General features: G+C 40.4%; 1 protein-coding gene across 4 annotated transcripts in view; it reads left to right on the top strand.

Annotated features, from left to right (window-relative positions):
• sorcs2 (sortilin-related VPS10 domain containing receptor 2) overlaps positions 1-20,987 on the top strand; it is a 194,972-nt gene that overhangs the window by 108,764 nt on the left and 65,221 nt on the right. The window lies entirely within an intron of this gene.

The following is a 20,987-nucleotide window of genomic DNA, read 5'->3' on the forward strand; positions in this document are numbered from 1 at the left end:
CGAGATGTGTGCATTTGATTGTGATATAAAACAAATTTCACCACATATGTTAATGAATATGTGAGTATGGTTATTAATTATAATCCACAGACATTATGCAATTAAAACTCAATTATAAGTTATTGGCAGCAGTGGATGTTTAGGCACATATCAGGGATTTACAATACTTTACAAAATGGTACTTAAGAGCTCCATATGGTTCTTTTCACTTGATATTAGAATGTATTCAAACACAGCTAATAAATATGTCCTGTGAGTGTGTGCAAGTATAATGAAATGTGTGGAGTTTAAGGTCATGTGAATTTTTTTTCCCTCCCTTATGGAGATTGATGGTAATGATCACCCCAGAGCAGCTATGACATGTTCAAGCGTGTCAAAGTCATCCTAATGGAGTTTACAGGGATCTCCTGCTCATTAGTAATCTCCTCACAACCTCTTAAACATGAACACACACAGACGTCACAGCTGAATAAGTGCTAGCTGTCTGTAATAGGCAATTTAGCAGAGACACATCAAAGCTTGTCTGCTGTCCTCAGCTCTATAGTCACAATGCACAATATTAATAATTAACAGGAAAATAATTCAAGGAAAGTTATTCAAAATGAGATGCAGTATGTTTGAGGACATGGCTTTTTGATGTTTGTGTCTGTGAAGTGAAGTGAATTGCACATGAAGTAACAACTGTTAGTGTTGACTTGAGGAGACAAAAGGAAATGTAACTCCACAGTCACTCCTGATGGAATCTCTTTCCCATGTCAGACTCCTTTATCTTTAAATCTCGGACGACCGTACCTTGACTGCCGATACAAAGAGCGTTTTGAACAGGGCCGGACAATGCATGCACTTTCTGCAGTGTCTGGGAAAAAGTGGCTTTTGTGAAAACAGACACTTTCAGGCTTCTAAGGAACAAGACTTGAGTGTCCTCACTGATGGCGCTGCCGTCTGGGGCAATTTCAGTGAGCCGCTGGGAAAGCCTCTGTTTGCTGTTAGCTGGCAAAACATTTCAACTCTGCTGGACAGTGGTTGTCATATTACGATGCTATTCATCATAATCACACACTTCTCACAACTCTCTGCTTGGCTTTATATCATTATGATGCTATTATCTAAACACACAGAAATGGTAAAGGCATCTAAAAATATGTATATTTTTGGATCCCTGGGAGATACTGTATGTTGAATATTTTGTCAATATTTTGATAACAGTATAAAACTAATCAACAGTTAATTGATCAAAAATATATTTATAAATGTTGTTTTTATAAATAGACAAAAATCACTCTTCATTTTTGTTAAAAAATATTGTATTATAATTTTTTGATCTCTTTATTGTTATGACAGTTATTTTTGCGAACAAAAATAGTTTATAACATGTATTTTTATTATGTATTTTTGAAAACACTCCTCCTGTCTTGCATTGGGTGGACAAAACTGATAGTCCCGCCCTAAGCACCATTGGTTGTGTTTATGTTCCTTTCTGGATCGTTCTGGATGCTCAAACAAACAAAAGCAATGTCTGATAACACATAGGACCACAGTGTTTATACTTCAGCTGTATTACTTAACCCTATATGGGTGTGTATTTGTAACTAAAAATGTGTGTCTGGGTTTGTGAGACAGAGAGAGAGAGTGATAGTGAATGCGCTGCTACACCCCACAGGTCACCGTACAACTACAAAATGTCAATCAGTGTGGCGTTAGACAGGGTCCCAGCGTAGAGGAGCAGGATCAAACGCCACTGATCCAAAACCAAAGCGTCTGGCCCCCTCATTTCTACAGCGCGGAGCTCAACCGAGCGTGAATGAAAGCAAGAGACAGAAAGAAAAAAAAGCGTCAGAGGGAAAAACAGAAAAGCAAGTCCGACAGCAGTTGCAAATAAAGCTATCCTTGTCTCTAATATATCTGACCTCCATTAAATCACATTTCTAAGTCCCTTAACGAAGATGAGCAGTATCTTTTCTCAGTCTCTAATTAAAAATATTCAGCAGTGGAATTAACAGCAGCTGATTCTGTAGTAATGGATTCATTGGAGTTCAGTGCCGCCTGCCTTCATTTTGTTAATCGCTTGCGCGGTTCAGACAAAGAGTTTAGGCAAACAGTTTAATTTCAAACGGCATAAATTTCACTTCCTTTGTCCCAAGTTATCTCTTGCTGGAACTCCAGCAAGTAATTACTCTGGAAATAATGTGTGATTTGTCCACTCTAGAGATACGGAGAAAGTTCATTAATGGGAAATGGCCATGAAAATGAGAAAGCAGGATGTTTCAGAGAAACAATGTTGTTATACTTTTATGGTTTGTTTCAGATTCTGCATTGCTTGAAGCATTTACATATTTATATCCTATAAATATGAAATATATTAAAATTGTCTTCATTGCCTTTACTGGACTGTCATCCAAACTGGATGCTTCCATGATTTGAAGGTCATAACAAATTTTGTGCTATAAAACTTATAACATTTTACATTACATAGTGTTTATGTGTTCAGTTAAACGTACAGTATGGAATTTTTCGCCGCTAGGGGTCGCTAACCTCTTTACAATAACAAAGGCGTAGTTTGATGACGCAACATTTGCTAAGAATTATGGATCTTGTCGTCAACGTCAAGCCGACCGATCTAATAATGTTTATGGATGACTGAATACATCGATGTTTTTATCATGACTGTGATATGAAGCAGTTCGGGATTGCTAAGAGACAGCTATCAGCTCCACACGCGACGCGAGTCCCGCGGATATAAAAGGAATATGGACATTTCATTCTACCGAACTACACGCAAGTGCGGAATTACAACTCACAGGTCAGTTTATTAGACAAATTAAACTTGTGAGGTAACGCAGCGCTGTTTCACTTGGTCTAACATTACACTAGCACACTAAACTGCATTTGAATGTGTTGAAATTAATGTGTTAGTTTGTCTGTATGAGACTAGCAGTAAGCTAGAAAAACATTAGAATAACATACAGATCATATTCTAACATTTTTTCATTGTTGAACTATATAACATTGATTAGTTTTATGTAAATGTGCTCACCTGTTTAATAAAGTAGGCTACATGTAGGAGCGGTCGAAGTCTCGGACGTGGAGCTCTCGTTTATATACTGTCTATGGGAGCTCTCGGCATCTCGAAAACAGCGTGCAGATAGACATTACGAACTACACAGTGGTCCACGTCTGTCGCCTTGGTTACTATCAGAGGGCTCTGGTTCATAGCTCTGGTTGCTATGGCAGTATGAGCGGAAACCAGGGACAACGCGGATATGACGCCATTGACGGCGACAAAACGGAAATAAAGAAACGGGACGTGTCTTCGAATTAAATAACAAATTTCTCCTACATTTACATTTATTCATTTAGCTGACGCTTTTTATCCAAAGCGACTTACAATTGCTATACATGTCAGAGGTCGCACGCCTCTGGAGCAACTAGGGGTTAAGTGTCTTGCTCAGGGACACATTGGTGTCTCACAGTGGATTTGAACCCGGGTCTCTCACACCAAAGGCATGTGTCTTATCCATTGTGCCACACCACCCCTCCTGGTTTGAAAGTTGTTGGAAACAGTCGGGATAATGTAAGTACACAACAACAACAACAAAAAAAAACATAGATACAGTGATTTTTGCTATTTTTAAAGCAAAAAAGTTACATATTGTGCCTTTAAATGGTGTAACATAGTCAGACATAATTCTCACCCAGTGCTGTGGTGCGTGTTTTATGAACGCTTGCAGCAGAGAAGTCCTCTCACATTCTCAGGGACTCGTTCTGTTGGAAAAACTCCCATTACTTCAGCAGCTGTACTCAGAGCATGAGGCCCGAGATTAAAATCTCCTTGCTCAGTGTCCTGAAACCGAGCTAAAACAGATATAAAAGACAGTGGCTATTTCTGACATTTGGTAGTTTAATACATGCATTGGAAAGTGAGTGAAGCAAAGCAGTGTTCACACCCTCCAGTCGGGAAAGCAGAAAGGAGTGAGCCACAAGCGTGACTGACTAATGGAATGATGTTCCTCTGGGTGAAAGTTCTCATAGAGCCGGGAAAGAGGGAGAAGAGATAAAAGCCAAGAGATGTTCACTTGTTTCTCATAGCTGCTTTATCTTTAAGAATTTTAGCAGGATTTTCTCACATTTTCTCATTCTTTGGTAAGGGATTTTTAATTGTACTATCTGGGTTTATCCAGACATAAAGCTCATAGACTGTGAGACTTTACTGTAAACTGCCATGCTAATCCACTGTGATACAGTAAATGAAGCGCAGAGGGATCTTGATCTGTTGATCGTGGTTTTATAAGAGAAAAATTAATGTTGAACTATAATTATTTGAAAGACTGTTTTATAAAATGAGAGGTAATTCCCATTTATTCATTATTCGAACATGTTATTATTTTTATTAATAGTAGTAGTAGTATGCTAGATCTTACATTTCAAAATATGAACATTGGCATTTCTCCATAACATCAACTAGAATTTGCATTCAAATTGAAAATCACATTTTGCCAGTTATTAACTACAGACAAATAAACACCCTTTTAAGCCTAGACATGTTAAAAACGGCAGAGCTTCTTTATTAATCTTGTCCTTAAATGCTGAAAACAACGATTATTTATTTATTTACTTTTTCAAGCTTTAAATGATTATGGAGTCAATTAAGTAGTCCATAGTTTAGCCAAAAAGAAGTATTACAAATTGCTTCTTTGGTCATGGGCTCTTTAACTTGTAATGAGCTTTAGGGCCTGATTTGCCAACTGCTTGCTCCAGCGTAAACCCTCTTTTGGCATTTAAAAAACTACTGTCAGTATTTACTAAAGAAACGCAGTGAAAAATTAGCACTGAAAAGGTATGGACAGGGTTATTTTTGTGGCTGACCTTATTTCATATGCATTTGTAGGAGTTTTCCTTTTAGAAGCCAAATTTATGAGGGGAGAATTATGCAAGGTGATTTACTAAGGTTTGCGCTAGTCAATTTACTGGTATTTGTGCTGTTATTTAAAATGGGGGAAATAAAGTGTTAAAACAAAAGGGGATCTGGTGTCCTCGTCGTGCCAGGGAATTGTGAAGGATGGGTAGTGAAGAGATGGAATGGATCCAGGTTAGGGGGCGGTGTCGCACGCGCTTCTCTCTCTCTCTTTTTGGTCTGAGGCGCGAGGGGGCGGCGGCTTCGGCATCGCTGCTTGTCCTCTCTAGCTAGGCCCCGACTATTAGCAGTGGCGTCACGCATGTTATATATATATATATATATATATATATTATTTTCCTTTAATCTTCCCTCGTCTGGCTTATGCTACTCTAAGCAATGCCTGAACTTTGTATTTTGAACACTTCTTGCATTGTTTTTGCCGGGCCACAGCCCTGCAGAGTTTAGCTTCAACCCTAATTAAACACACCTGATCAGCTAATCAAGTCCTTCAGGCTTATTTGAAAACTGCAGGTGTGTGTGTTGAAGCAGGGTTGGAACAAAACTCTGTAGGACAGTGGCCCTCCAGGAACTGAGTTTGACACCTGTGCTGTAGGCTATTCCTCATTTGTAAGTCGCTTTTGACAAGGGCGTCTGCTAATGTAAAAATAAAGGAATACTTTCTTACACCCATAAACCAACACACTCAGACCTACTAAAACACACTGCTTGAAATTTTGAATGGGATTTATTTTCTTGGATCACTTCCGTAATCATGCAGTCGTTGCATGAGAATATCATCAGACCCTATAATAAAGTTTTTGATGTCACATTGACCTTGTTTATGCTCCTGACATAGTGTAGAGATCGATAACGCTGATTTATTTTCACCCATTACATGGAATTTGTGACAGATAAAATGGATTGGTTTGACCTGATTTACCATATCTAGTCAATAAAAGACTAAATTCAGTACCTTCACTGTATTACAGTGTCTGATTCTTTTCATGCCAAATGGAAGAGAAAGCATGTGCCATTTCAGCTTTGGTTTATTGAGGGAGTTTTTCTTCATCTATTTATCCCCCTAATGCTCAGTCTAGGTATCAGACTAAAAAGTTACTTTGAGACAATTCCTGCTTGACACAATTCTACAAATCAGTTAAATCTGAACTGAAAGCTGAAGTGTTCCACTTCTGTAGCAGTAGCCTCACTAAAAACATATATGCAAAAAAAGAATTTTGTTTTCCTAAACACTTCCCATGGTCAGACAGACTTTAACTGTTTTTTTTTTTTTTTTATGTCATCAGTATTCCCCCCACTAACCCATTTTTTTGTGTCTGTCATTATTTTGCTTGGTTTTCTATAATTATCTGTTGACATTAGATAAATGTGTGTTAATTATACCCACAACACTTTAAAGGTCATGTGTACACTTTTGAGTTTCATTTTGTGGCTCTGATTCGTGAGAGCCTTTATAACTCACACTGCCTAGTACAAGCCTGTAGTATGCAGAAGAGTTTTAATTGGATGCAGAGTTTATGAAACTGTCTTGTGTAGAACAAAAATGTTGATTTTAAACGTAATATATATATTATATATTATATAAATTAGGTTTGTTTGTTACTGTAATTCTGTCCTCATATACACCTCATAATTTTATTTGAAAATGTCGAAATTGTCTGCATGAGGTATCATTGCATTGTTTTGCATCAGTATCTGTATCTTTATGTGTTAATGCATTAGCTCAAAATGCATTGCAGACTGAATACAATAAATAAACAGGTCAAATTAAATAGGTAAAAAAAACACACAAAAAAAACAGTATGATTCATGTAGTAAAAAGAAAGACAGGAAACTTGCAGGACACTGTACTGGAGCTCTTAATTTATTAAAAAATATATATTGTGTAGCCTGGTAGTCTAACCTCAGACCGTCAGATCAATACAACAGTCAGTTTGATGCACAAGAGCACCCACAAAAGCAACATGTAACACATTTTGATTCAGTGTCTAACTATTGATTCAGTGTCTATACTGTCTATAAGTGTTTTAGTGTCTCAAACTATAATACTCTCTAATTTCTTACCTCTTTAATTTCTAAGCTTAAAGTCTTACAACCTCTGCTGGTTGGTACTCATGTGTATGACAGTGATAACTCAACCCCTTTGGCTCATTTCTAATTGGTTAAACTGACAGTGTTAGGGCCAATCTCATTTCTCTGTCTTACCCCTTCCCCTTCTCTGGGGAAGAACGTTTCTCTAAGAAATGAGACACCACTCGATTACCGTTTGCGTCATCTTCCCTTTCCTCTAGCTGGCTGCTACGTCAACAGAGGCGATACGCGTTGACATAAACAAACGAAGATGCCGTCGTCTCGGGTTGTTATATCGATTGCCTGGTCTCTCTTTATCTTTGCACGCTTGTGTGCCATCAGTCAAAGACATTGTTTCATTGTATTTAACGGCGGCGCCGGCGACACCATAAGCAAAACATTAGCAAACGGCATAGCTGCTAGCTAGCGGTTAACTAGGGATTCAAAACAAAAACATTACAATTAAAACCGCTTGAACGTTTTATTAAAGGTATCATAAAACACGAGTGTCATTAAACTGCTGAAAATACATACATTTGTGCGACTCACTTCTGAGAAATTCCTACCCCTCTCTTTCAAGTGTGGTCCTCCGCAGACTTCGTTTCAAGGGCTATGTAGCCCTACGCCTTGGCCCTAGCCCTTAATCAAAATGAGAATTGGGACGCCACTTCCCCTCACATGAACGCGCAAAACCGAGGGGAAGGGGTAAGAGTAAGGGGTAAGACAGAGAAATGAGACGCAGCCTTACTGTATAATCATGCCCATTCTCCTATACACATTAAAGGAACATAAGATGCACACTTTGAACATACACTGAAAATAGTAGACCATCCAGGAATTTACTAATTCTAATCTCTATACTTTTTTTTAGGATGGATTGTATGCAAATTGGGACCCAGGGACAGTTTTGCAATATTTGATTGATTTATTCTTTTCTGAGATAGATTGGCTGTGACTGCACTCTGAAATAGTTTAATCACACCTGGATGGCGGCCAAAGTGTTTGAGGATAAAATGATTGTAGCAAAAAAAAAAAAAAAGGTGATGGAGGTTAGAGATAAATTCATGATGACGTGGAGTGTCTTTGAGGGCTTACAGATGGATTGATTGTGTCTGCTCTCAGCTGATATGGAATTTTGGCTGCAGCGTTGAACTGAACCGTCTCCTCTTGTGAAAGGGAGATGGATGATGAGAAACGTTTTAATCATCTTGCAATGACACACACACACACACACACACACACACAAGCACACACACAGAGACACATCTGAAATGCATATTCAGTGGGGTCCAAAAGTCTGAGACCACATTACAAATCCTATTTTAAAGTTAATGATTCATAACGTTTTATATTTAAACCATAAAGGATTTTAAATTAAAAATAAGTATATAAGATTTTGCCCTATTACTTGGTAATTAATCCATTTGTGACATGGAGACTCATATTGAACCTGCTTCTTTGAGGGGGCATCAGTAGCAGTAGTAGCATCAGTGTCTCACTTGGTGTCCTAAAAATAAAGCTTCCAAAAGGGGGTTTTCCCAGCGATGCCATAGAAAAAACCTTTTGGCATCCCAAAAAAATAAGTGAACTAGTTTTTTTCATAGTGTGAAGAACATTTTATTAATCTGGAGGAAAAAACAACGTTTTCCTCTATAAAGAATGTTTTGTGCAATGGAAAGTTTCTATGGATGTTCTTCATGGAATCATAAATGCCAATAAAGAAGCTTTATTTACTGTATGTGAAATAAAAGATGACATTAACGTGAGTGGATTTGATTTGCAATCCCAAAGGATTCCCTATAGACCTCGCTACACAATGCAAAAATACACAAATACCTGCCATTTCTGCTGAGTTAACAAAGAGGTAATTTTCCTCTTTTGCATGTCATGACACTGAGGAATCCCCAAGCCATTTGTTTTGCGAGTGCTTGAGCATCCTCTTTCTGATGTGCACTCTCATTTCCTGTGACAGATGCTTTAGTGCTAAAGTGCATTTAGGTCACTTTCAGTTGACTGACAGTTTGTGATTGTGCTGCTGTGTTGTTCTCTGACATCCCCACACTGATTTATGACATTCATCTTTTGCTTTTGTTTCCCTTGTTATTGCCAAGTTGATGTTTGAAAAATGACAGCTTGATGGCAGGAGTCTACGTGTGCGCACTCATCTTTGGCAAATGATATTTTCTGGCAATCTGTTATTATTTTTACAGATGATGTCAGACAGAGACAGAGAGGGTTTATCTGCTATGAATGTGCCATACACTCATACATTCACCAGAAAGCTTGTATGAGAGGATGAAAGAGAGTGAGACTGCCAGAGGCAACATATCCCATCAGAAAGATTCAGCTCTCTCTCTCTCTCTCTATCCCTGCAGGATAGTTCAAACATAATGCAGGTGTGCTGATGGAAGTCCACAGACTTCTGTTGCATTTTGGTAACTTAAAATACATGGTGGGGAAACTAAGGTCCTCTTATCCATTTTAGGCATAACTATACATGTTTAAAAAAGGGCTATGGTGTCAATTCTTCTAGATGTCCTATGTTATAATTATATAGCTGCTAGGTTGAAGGTCCCAGCTGTGGCTGAAGGTGACAGTGAATGCTCTTTCATGTCCTGCACCACAGGTTTACACGCTGATTATTCCACCCCTTTCCTCTTTTGCTCCTGGCTCCTTTTTTTCATCTCTTCCTCTCCTCACAACAGGAAGACAATTTTATTGTATGTTATTTTGGGTCAAATCCATATGTAACTGAAACACACACATGCATATAACCTGTCTGTTAACCCTTTCAGACCCAATGTTCATTCCAATGTTTTTTCAAAGGATTTTTTTCATTGAATGCTGCATGGTTAAAGTCAACTAGTCAACTGTATGAGCAACATATCGAGACAACAACAACAAATCTTATTTTGAAAAGCATGGTGGCCTCTGAAACAATGAAAGAATATGGTATAATTTGAACTATTATATTTATATCTAGTCACACAATATGATAATTAAAGTTCAGTAATGGACAGTGGTGTAACCCTCAGATAGACAGAAGATGAAGATGATTATAAAATAACATAAGATTTATTACAAACTCAGAATAACAAGCCAACATACGAGACAGTGTGCACAATGCACAAACAACAATCGACAATGAACAGTTGTGTTCCCAATGAGGGAAAAGGGAGGAACTTAAATGATGAAAGTGATGAAAAACTAAAAGACAAACAGCTGTGATGATTAGTGTCAGTGTCCATGGTGACTGATCAGTGGCAGGAAAACATGTGATGGATGAAAACAAACAAGAAGTCAATGAACTCAACTAAATAGAACATAACGGTGACAAGTGGGTCTTTATGTAGCATATGAGGCAGCCTACTCTATATACAACATTAAACACTAAACTGCTTCATGGGATTTCAGTAATAATCCTCAAACAAATTTTGTCCAAAAAATTCTAACAATGAAATTGAATTATAAAAATAATCAATAAAAATATATTATTTTGAAAGATAATTATAACTAATGTATAATTTGAAGAAATCATGTCTTAAAAACAACATGAAACTACATGATACCGCTATAATTTTGCTAATTTGTTTTCTTAAAGCAATTTAGAACAAATCCATGTGTATAATAGTTCATTAATAATAGTGATAAGTAAAGTGTGAAAGTAAAGACATTTATAATGTTTTTCAAATAAATTCTGTTCTTTTGAACTATTCATCAAGAATCCTGAAAAAATAATTTCACGTTTTCCAAATAAAATATTAAGCAGCACAACGGTTTTCAACATTAATAATAAGAAATGTTTGAGTATCAAATCAGCATATGATTTCTGAAGAATCATGTGAGACTAAAGACTGGAGTGATGGCTATATGAAAATACATTTTAAATTTAATACATTTTACAATATTACTGTTTTTACTGTATTTTAATCAAATAAATGCAGCCTTGGTGTGCAAAAATATACAGTATATATTGTTTTCAATTATTGTAGAAATAAAAAATGTCCCTATATTTGTGTCCCTAGAAATTTAATTCTGTTCTGAAAGGTTTAAGAATCTCAGTGCCAGACCACTACTGCCCCTAATTGGACTTATACACACACACGTACACACACACACACACACACACACACACACACACACACACACACACACACACACACACGTCTCAACAGAGGTACAGAACAAATAGACTCAGTTGGAGACTTGTCCTCTGCATCTCTCTTTCTCACACACACACACACTGATACAAATGCAGTGGAAGCATGTGTCATTTGTGTAGCTTCCTGTTGCTCTTTCCCATTACTGTGTTCCATTACCCAGCATGCACCTCTTTTGTGAACATCTGAGGAATTTTAATGTCTCCCTTTAAACTTGTTCTTTCTGGTTACACATTTAGCTTAAACCAACTCTGTCTCATTCTTTACAAATTAAGCAGCAGACTAGAAAGCTGATTTGGGGAAATTGGCTTGGGACGGAAGCGCTGAAGTATGCTAATGATGGTCTGTGTGTGTGTGTGTGTGTGTGTGTGTGCGTGTGTGAAAGGTTTATCCTCACCGGTCATGAGGAAGCAGGCAGTCTGTCTACAGCTTTAGAACCACCTGACAACCAGGATGATGCTCATTAATGTGTGTGTGTGTGTGTGTGTGTGTGTGTGTGTGTGTGTGTGTGTGTGTGTGTGTGTGTGTGTGTGTGTGTGTGTGTGTGTGTGTGTGTGTGTGTGTGTGCGCGTGTGCGTGTGCGTGCGTATGTGTGTGTGTGTTTGTGTGTCTGTGTGTGTGTCTCAATGACAGCTGGTTCATATTCCTCATATCCTTTATTCCTTCAGTCAGTAAGGATTCACTGATTCAAAGAAGAGTGGAAAACAATGTATCCCCAGAGTTTTTGCTTTCAGAATAATGAAGATGATCAGAAAGACGCTGCGACCTCCAAACCCAGTTGTTTATGTTTGCATGTGGTTATATGTGTGTGTGTGTGTGTGTGTGTGTGTGTGTGTGTGTGTGTGTGTGTGTGTGTGTGTGTGTGTGTGTGTTATGTTGAATATTTGATGAACTTCTGTGCAATTGTTTGTTTAATGCAAATGCGTGCCTTGTTCCTTTCTTGTGATGAATGCAGTTGCACTTATTGAATTGAGCCTGCTGTTAAAATCTCACATTCTCAAGCCCACATAGGCTACATGTGTGTAAATATATATATATATATATATATATATATAAATGATGGCACACATTTACACATCAGTGTCTCCTAATACTGTAGGGCACTGTGCAGTCGAACATGTCCTTTGCATTTTTTTTTTTAGTCCTTTGCATTCTTAAATCTTAAAGCTAGTTTGTGTGCATGACAAATTGTTTGGCCTTGAATCTTGCTCAGCTCACTGTATCTTGACAAAACGACTGAACATCAATGCCCCAAATTCATCTTCCAAAAGCTCCCCCACATACACTTGGTCTCTCTCGCTCTGACTGCCAGAAGGATAAAGGAAGCATAAAAGTTTGGATATGAAATTAATGTGATGGCCTTTGCTATTTATTGTTTTGTCATCTTTATATAATGTACGTTCACGTTGTCTTTGTATGCACTGTCCTTAATAAGGCAAATCCAGCTGTTATAGAATAGACTACAAAATATTGCAATATGCTATTGCTCAGATTTCAAATACATTTATGTATGCTCTTTAATTAGAAGGGTGTTTGCTGGGATTCGGGAATGACTAAGTATAAGTTTGGTTTTGGAAGTGTACTTTAGAGTAAATTAGTCGATTTTCAACCATACAGTTAGTAGCCTGTATGTTATTAAAAACTGCGTACGCTTTATTTGTCAGCAAAAGTATGCCAGATGACGCAAAACACACTTTTGACAGCTTCGGGGGTTTTGTTTAAAAATTACAGATCATACTTTACTGTATTTTATATCCCCACTCACGATTGAGGCCATTGCATAATGTGTGTTGGTAAAAAGGAGTGCCACCGCCCATTTTCTTTGATTTATCTAGTGGTGTAGCACCAATTTCACCTTTCTACTGTATTAACAGCTCAGTTTTATTAAAAGCCTATATCTTGCAAGTGGTGAATTACCCTTTTAATACACATTCTGGGCCCTTTTTTTTTTTGTAAAGCCCTAAATGCTTTTATAACTTTGTCTTTCTAACTAGTGTTTCCTTGTCTGGTATTTGTCACAATTTAAATCATTCCGAGCCGCACCTGCATAAATAAGACATAGCATCGTGCATAAATGAACCTCAAATTGTTGTTTATTCGGCCACAAACTCTCATTTAAATTATTGTTTTTTCAAGCCTTAGGAAACTTTAAGGTTTTATTGCAAAAATAAAGTCAGTTATAATATAAAGTAATATTTTAAATAATAAAAAAAATTTGCATGGGACAGTTAGTGGAAACTTTTTGTATTATCTCCAGTGATATTTAAACATTTCGATTTTTCACCTAATTTTAAACTTAACATTTCAACATGCATTTAAGTATATAATATTTTTATATTTATTTAAAATATCTCTGAATATCCACTGCCTATATTCATACAAACAAATCCAAAGTTTCCACATCATCCCACAGTCATGGAATCCATTTTGACTGTGGACACTAGAAGGTGTTTGTTGTAATATCTTCATTTTTCTCTCATTCTTTTTCTTCATCAATCATTATGCATTAGCAAAATACCATCAGCTTGATTTAGACCTGGAATATATAAGCACTTTCCACAAAACAACATCCGCATCTTCTCAAGAAAAGTAACAGCGATTTGACTGAGAGCAGGTTGTGTGTGAACATGAGCCGGATCCAAACAAGAGTTGCGTAGTTGTCTGTTCAGTCTAGATGAATGCTTGCTACAGTCTGAAATCTGAAAATAAATATAAAAAAGTTAAATAGATGAGGCTGCCAAGGGGCATGCCATGAAAAATTGTCCAATTTGTTCCTGAACTGGAATCATTGTGCGTGTCTGGGAGGCTAGAGCCCGCCCTGCTCCCGTCACTCGTCTTCCCTCTCTTTCATTCACCATCATTTTCTCGCTCTCCCTCTTTCTCTGTCTACCCTGTTTTTACTCCACTATCCTCCAGGCTCTCTTTTAGTGCCTATCCCCATGTTTCCCCATGTTGCAGTAATTTTTTATATCACAAGCTTCACAGACAAGAATAAGAGTAGGCTATAACTAAACAGCAAAAGAGGCTTTAACAACGTAGTGATGTTGCTTTTATAAATGATCACAATTAAGTGAATAACGGAAACATTTAACAAGTAACAGAATTAATAAAAGCATGCCATGCATGTCCATGTTATGGAGGTGAATGAAAATATATTTTTAATGAAAAGAGCTGTAGGAGGAATGAGGAGGAGAAGCAGAGGGATGTGAGAAGGGGGAAATCAGTAAAGCAGGTTTAGTTTCTGACAAGCGCTCTCATTATTCTGTTAAATGTCACATGCTGAACTTCAGCATGTCTGTTTGAGCATGTATTTTTTTAACATACCAGCATATGCCCTCCTTACTGGTTACTTAGAAACATGCAAGAGTAATCCCACTGTATTTACACATTTCTGGAGTATTGGAGACAATCCTTTAGATATACTGGAATAGATTCATTTCAGACTGCTCTACCCAATCTCATGAGAAAACATAATTATTTTACGAATTGGAGATTTTTAGAAGACAAACTAATTAAGGTCCACCCCTAAACATAACCCTCAGTAGAGGGTACTGCAGATTTTAAGAAAACATATAAGTGTTATCATGCAAATTCCTCTCCAATTTGCCAAAATAGTTACAAATTACCATGAAAGCGTGTTGGATCACTGCTATTTATTTGTTGAAACATGTTAAGCAAACTATCATACATCATGTTCAAGAAGTCACAATAATGGCCAAAATATTCAAATAAATCACAATCAGCCTTACAGCTTCTGTTTCATCAGTAGGGCGGCTATAAACAATATCTGCATTTACCTTCATTTGCAGCTCAATTTGCATCAATTTCTGTCACGTTTATCACTGATGTCTGTCTTCTGGCCTAAAGGGAGACAAAACGATATGTCCTGTCTGCAGTGCTGCCATTATGTGAAACTCTTTCCATTCTGTCTTGATCCACAGTCTGCCTTTGATTCTAATGGTCAAACAGAGGCTAATGTGAAAGGGGACTTTATATTCATCAAGAAAGCAAACAGAAGTTTTATTGGTTCATCCTGATATTATAAATACTGCTTTTTAAAAGCTCCACTGAAATCCTAGGGCTTTTATAAAAACACAGTTGCAAAGTTTACATTTATAAGAACTAATTTTCTTCATCTCAGACTTCCTTTTTTATCTGTTTGCTAGTCATTGAGTTTTTCTCTCTTATGCCAGCAAGTTAATGTAACAGTTTTTTTGAGTTTCTTCATAGAGTGGATTTGTCTTTGAATCATGTGCACAAAGATGAATAAACTGGAAGTACAGTATAGAGAACAACAGTCTTCAGTGTATACAATTGTTTTGCTCTATCGAAATTTACTCCCAGTGTTTGTTGTGATATCTGCATACAGTATTAAATTATAGATCATCTAACCAGTGCTAGTGCGCAGGCATGGGCGGACACAGACATATTGCTTACCTCTGTGTATCTTGCATTCATATCACTGTCTGTTGTTAATAATGAGTTTGTATTTCTGTTAGTTTAGATTTCCAGATTCAGACTTAAAGACAAATTAAAAAGAAAAGAAAGAAATTCAATAGTATAGAATTTTATCACTGAATGCTATCAATTTTCCCTGTTGAATATTTGATCAAATGTGTGGAAGGATTTCTTTGGATTCCTCCTGTTTTGAAAACCTCTTAGTGTGAAATTGTACGCGTTTAATGACTTCTTGGACCTGCAGATGAATCTTATGAATGTTATATGAACATGATCATTGGATTGCGTGCAGAGGGTCTTTTGATGTTCTGCACATGCTGCAGTGAGCTCTCTCTCTCTCTCTCTCTGTGTGTGTGCGTGTAACGTTTTGTGTAGGAGATAAAAAGTCTCCATGCTCCATCCAATGGCAAAGGGTCTTTTTTTAATCCTGTTCAACTTCTAAAGGTCACACATTTCTATTATTTGAATTAATATAAATTTTACCTAGTTATTAATATTATAGTAATATTTCCTGCTTCATTCTAATAATTGTATTTTCAGATTAGTGTGACATGTCTCACATTTGGTGTAACCAATGGCACATTTTCGTAATAATTAGCTCTTAATGTTATTCCTTAACCTTATGGTGCAGATCATTTAAGTTAGTTCTTCCTTTTCTTCTGAGTGTAGTAGTTTTAAATGTGTTCAAGAAATGCCGTTGAACATTATTGGAGACTCTACACTCTCTATAGTCCAGACCTGTGGCGAGTGAAGACACAATGCAACCAAACCGTTTACATGCAACCAAATAATCCGTTAGTAATCGGATTTGATCGGAAATTGAAGGCTCAATCGGACTGAAAAGCCTTCATGTAAACACCTTAATCAATCCGATTGAGCTCGATCCGAATTAAATTTCGATCCGATTGAAAGGGGTGTTTTTTTTCCTTTTCTAATCCAATCGAAAGAACATGTAAACACTTGATCAGATTGAAAACCGAAACTGAAACTGCGCATGTGCATGTGCAATGACGTTGAAATAGCATAATGACTTATGCAAGCGGAGCGAGCTGTTCTTCCTGTTGTATAAAGTGTCATATAAATGAGTGTCCCGTCATTCTAAAATTCTCCTTTCCCTCAGCGTCTAGTGGAGCAGGACAACGTCCCACCAGTCCTTGTTTCGGATTCCCATCCACAGACGACTGGTTTTGGGCATTTTTACAGCGTTATAAATATAAGCATGCACAGCACAACGGTTCGTAGGCTATGCTCATTGTCTCCAAATTATGACCAGAAATTGATAAATATTAAGTCTGCTATTTAAAACAAATAAAGAACCAATGTAGGAGAATGGTTATTATGGGCAAACAGCAGGAAACGTAACCTCGGTTCTCTCTAGAAGAGGGAATGAGTGTTGCGTAAGCTAGCTTACGCTACGGGAAAATCCCTTTTCTCGAGAATACTGAAGCCAAAAATTATCCTTAATTTTGTACTATTTTAAAACGCATTTTGCTGCAGAGAGCAGGCCTAGGCGAGGCAGCTCGCGCGCCTATTGGCTGCTCTGCGGCAACTTGCTGCAACCTATTGAGAGACTGCTCGTGACGTAAGCACCAATGAGGACGCTGGCGCCCTCAGTCGTCACGGCCCGCCAGAATGGGCGTGGCTTATGCCTTTATAAGCCAGATCCCAATAGGATGCTCTTTGGTTTTTCATCGACTGAAGCGAAACCAGATCGTAGCACAAGCACGGCAGGGTTACGCAACACTCGTTCCCTCTTCTAGAGAGATAACCAAGGTTACGTTAGTAACCGAGACGTTCTCTTACGAGACTACTCTCGTGTTGCGTAAGCTAGCTTACGCTACGGGAACCCAATGCAAAACGCCGTGCGTGCTGAGAATCGTCCACAACATTGTCCCAAGGGCATGTGCCCGGGGCACACATGATAGGTGGGTAATATCAAGGCCGACAAGAAGTGGGCCTAATGAGAATAACAGAAGGCAACATAGTTGCCTAATGAATGAATAGGTGCTTAACACAGTATAACAGTCAGGATAGACCTTAGTCAGCCTGACCTGTAGAATGACAACTGGACTGAGCACAGTCCACTCTGTACAAGAATGCTAAAGCATAATACGCAGTCTGGTCAGAACTGAGTCGAGCAGAATTGCAGATACTTTGTTTAGACTGATAACAATCTAGCCTGTAGGGCAGGAACTTCTAGGTTGTAAAACCTTACAAATGTAGACGGAGAGGCCCAGCCTGCCACCATACAAATATCTTGAAGTGAGACCCCACTGGACCAGGCCCACGAAGAGGCCATGCCTCTGGTGGAATGAGCTCTAATGCCCAAAGGGCAACGAAGGCTTTTTCTTTGTAAAGAATATTGGGCAATGAGCATTGTCTAGCGACACGAAGAGGTCGACTTCCGCTCTGCCGAAGGTGTCCCACAGTGAACTGGACTACCTGAGGGTGAAGGGACCATTCCCCTGGGGGAACGTTGTCCCTGGACAGCATGTCTGGACCTACGTTCAGACAGCCTGGCACATGCGCCGCTCTCAGCGGGCGCAGGTTGTGCTGAGACCACATAAGGAGGCGTTCCGCCAATGTGTGAAGGTTCCGTGATCTGAGACCGCCCTGGCGGTTTATGTAGGACACCACCGACATGTTGTCCGTGTGGCCCTTTAAGAGGGGAAGAAAATACCCCAAAGCGCTCTCGACCGCTTTCATCTCCAGACAGTTTATGTGTAAGCACTCCTCTTGGCCTGACCACAGGCCAAAGGTCGGCCTGCCCTCGTAGAGGGCGCCCCAACCTGAGTTGGAGGCATCTGTCGAGACTACTTTCAGATCTACGCCTGACTGATACCAGTTGGTCGCCTTCCAGGGCTCCAGAGCTGTAACACAGTTCTGGGTTACCTTGAGGCGTGCATGACCGGAGGCCCATGCCCGACGCGGGATGCACGTCTTCAGCCAGTGCTGAAGTGGGCGCATGTGAAGCAAGCCCAGCCGAAGCACTGCTGATGCTGAGGCCATGAGGCCTAGCATCCTCTGAAAACTTTTGAGAGGAGTGACATTGCCAACCTTGAATGACGCCGCCAGGTGCTGTATTCGCAGAGCGCGCTGTGACGTAAGCCGTGCTGTCATTGACACTGAGTCCAAATCTGTTCCCAGAAAAGAGATTTTCTGGCTGGGAGACAGCGAACTCTTGGTCCAATTGACTTTGAGACCAAAGCCTTCTAGATGGCTGAGTAGTAAAGCCTTGTGCGTTATCAGTTCCGCCTCTGACTGCACTAGAATTAGCCAGTCGTCCAAATAGTTCAGTACTCGCATGCCCCGTTGTCTCAGGGGAGCGAGCGCCGCGTCCATGCACTTCGTAAATGTACGAGGTGCTAAAGACAGGCCGAACGGAAGGACGGTGTACTGATAGGCCTGGCCCTCGAAGGCGAATCTCAAGAAAGGCCTGTGACGGGGCGCTATTTGTATCTGAAAATATGCATCCTTCAGATCCACTGAAATAAACCAGTCCCTCGGGCGAATTTGTGCGAGGATCTGTCTGGTCGTGAGCATTCTGAACGACCTCTTCATAAGGGCTTTGTTCAAACGCTGAGATCCAGGATGGGTCTGAGACCGCCATCCTTCTTGGGTACTAGGAAGTACCGGCTGTAGAAGGGACGGTTTCTATGGCCCCTTTTTTCAGCAGTTTCGCTATCTTGGCGCGAAGTAGATGGGCTACTTCGCCTTTCACCGTAGTTTCGACCCTGGCTCGAAAGCGCGGGGGTCTGCGAGTGAACTGCAGCGAATAGCCTCGCTTTATAATGTTCAACACCCATTCTGACATGCCTGGGATCATTTCCCATGCTTTTGCACGTATGGCTAGGGGTAGAATGGTATCTGGGCTCTGGTCGCTGTGTATTAGGGACCCGGAGACCCGATTGGGCTGATACATTGACACTGTGCTTACAGTGCTTATATGGGGCGGCACGCTGAGAACAGCGGCCGGCTGATTCACACATAACACTCTTGTCACGGGGACTGGGAAGTGTTTTATTGAAGGGAGTCCTATATGTGTATGTGACACAGGGCGTGTAGTGTTTATTAGTAAGCGTGAGCGCTGAGAAGCGGGCACACTTTTTACACTTAAAACACCATGGGTGTTTATTGATGGGAGCCCTAAGTGCCACTGAATGGGCAGTGTTTATGAGTAGGGGTGAGCACTGAGCAGCGGGCACATTTCCTACATTTGAAACACACGCGGCCTGAGCCGATTTTATTGATGTGGGCCCTGAATGAGTGAGTGTCACTGAACGGGCCGTGCTTATGTGTAGGGGTGAGCACTGGGAAGTGGGCACAATTCCTACATTTATAACACTTTCGGCGCGAGCCGGACAAACAGACATAATGCTCTTTTTGAGATTTATCTGGGTCGACGTGAAAACGGCGTTTGGGTACAGAGAGCGGGTTGTATAACGGGCTTGTTGGCTGCAAAATACACTCCTCCAGTCACCTCTGCTGTGGGAACTGCGAGAGCGAAGCATGCTGCTTTCGATGGCGGTCCGGCGAGACTCGACCATCGTCGTCTTCTCAGAGTGGTCAGGAAGACTTGGGAGGCTCAGGATTCAGCGCAATCTTGGGCCTGATGAGAGTCCCTGGGCTGACGCCGCTGTGAAGCTGGCGGCGGGGGCACTGTGTTCCGGCCAGGCGGCTGCTTTTTAGAGCGACCTGTCGCGGAACTCGAGCGCCAGGGAATGAAGTGTCACATGGCCTGTGACGTCTTCTGTACCTCCGAGTAGCGCTCAGCAAAGCCTTTTACAGACGGGCCGAAGAAACCGGAAGGAGACACGGGCGCGTCGAGGAAGGTGGCTCTGTCGGAGTCCTTCATCTCTGACAGCCACAAGTGTCTCTCGGTGATGGCCATGTTCCTCCCAATGGCCTGTGCAGCAGACTTGGTGGCTCGTAGAGCTAAGTCCGTGGCGCTTCTGAGATCCGTGAAGCTTTCAGGATCCGGGCCCGCCTCGTCCATAGAGCGGAGAAGGTTGGCCTGATAAATTTGAAGCACAGCCATGGAGTGAAGCGCTGAAGCGGCCTGACCGGTGCCGGCGTAGGCGCGACCGATGAGGGCCGAAGTAGTCCGGCAGGCTTTAGAGGGCAAAGTGGCCTTGGACTGCCATCCGGCGGACGGCGGGCAAAGGTGCGTCGCCACAGCTTCCTCGACGGGAGGAATGGACTGGTAGCCTTTGTCTTTCGCGCCGTCAACAGAAGAGAGCGCCGAAGAGACAGAAGTCCGCAGCCTAGCCGAAAATGGCGCCTTATAACACAGGAAGGGAGTGGGCCTCGAGTGAGGCGTCGAGCGGCATCCAGGGAGGAAGCAGCCATCAAGCCTGTTGGGCGCGGGCCCTTCGGGCAGTGACCAA

This window comes from Rutilus rutilus (assembly GCF_951802725.1).
Source record: "Rutilus rutilus genome assembly, chromosome: 3".
Classification (NCBI taxonomy): Eukaryota; Metazoa; Chordata; class Actinopteri; order Cypriniformes; family Leuciscidae; genus Rutilus; species Rutilus rutilus.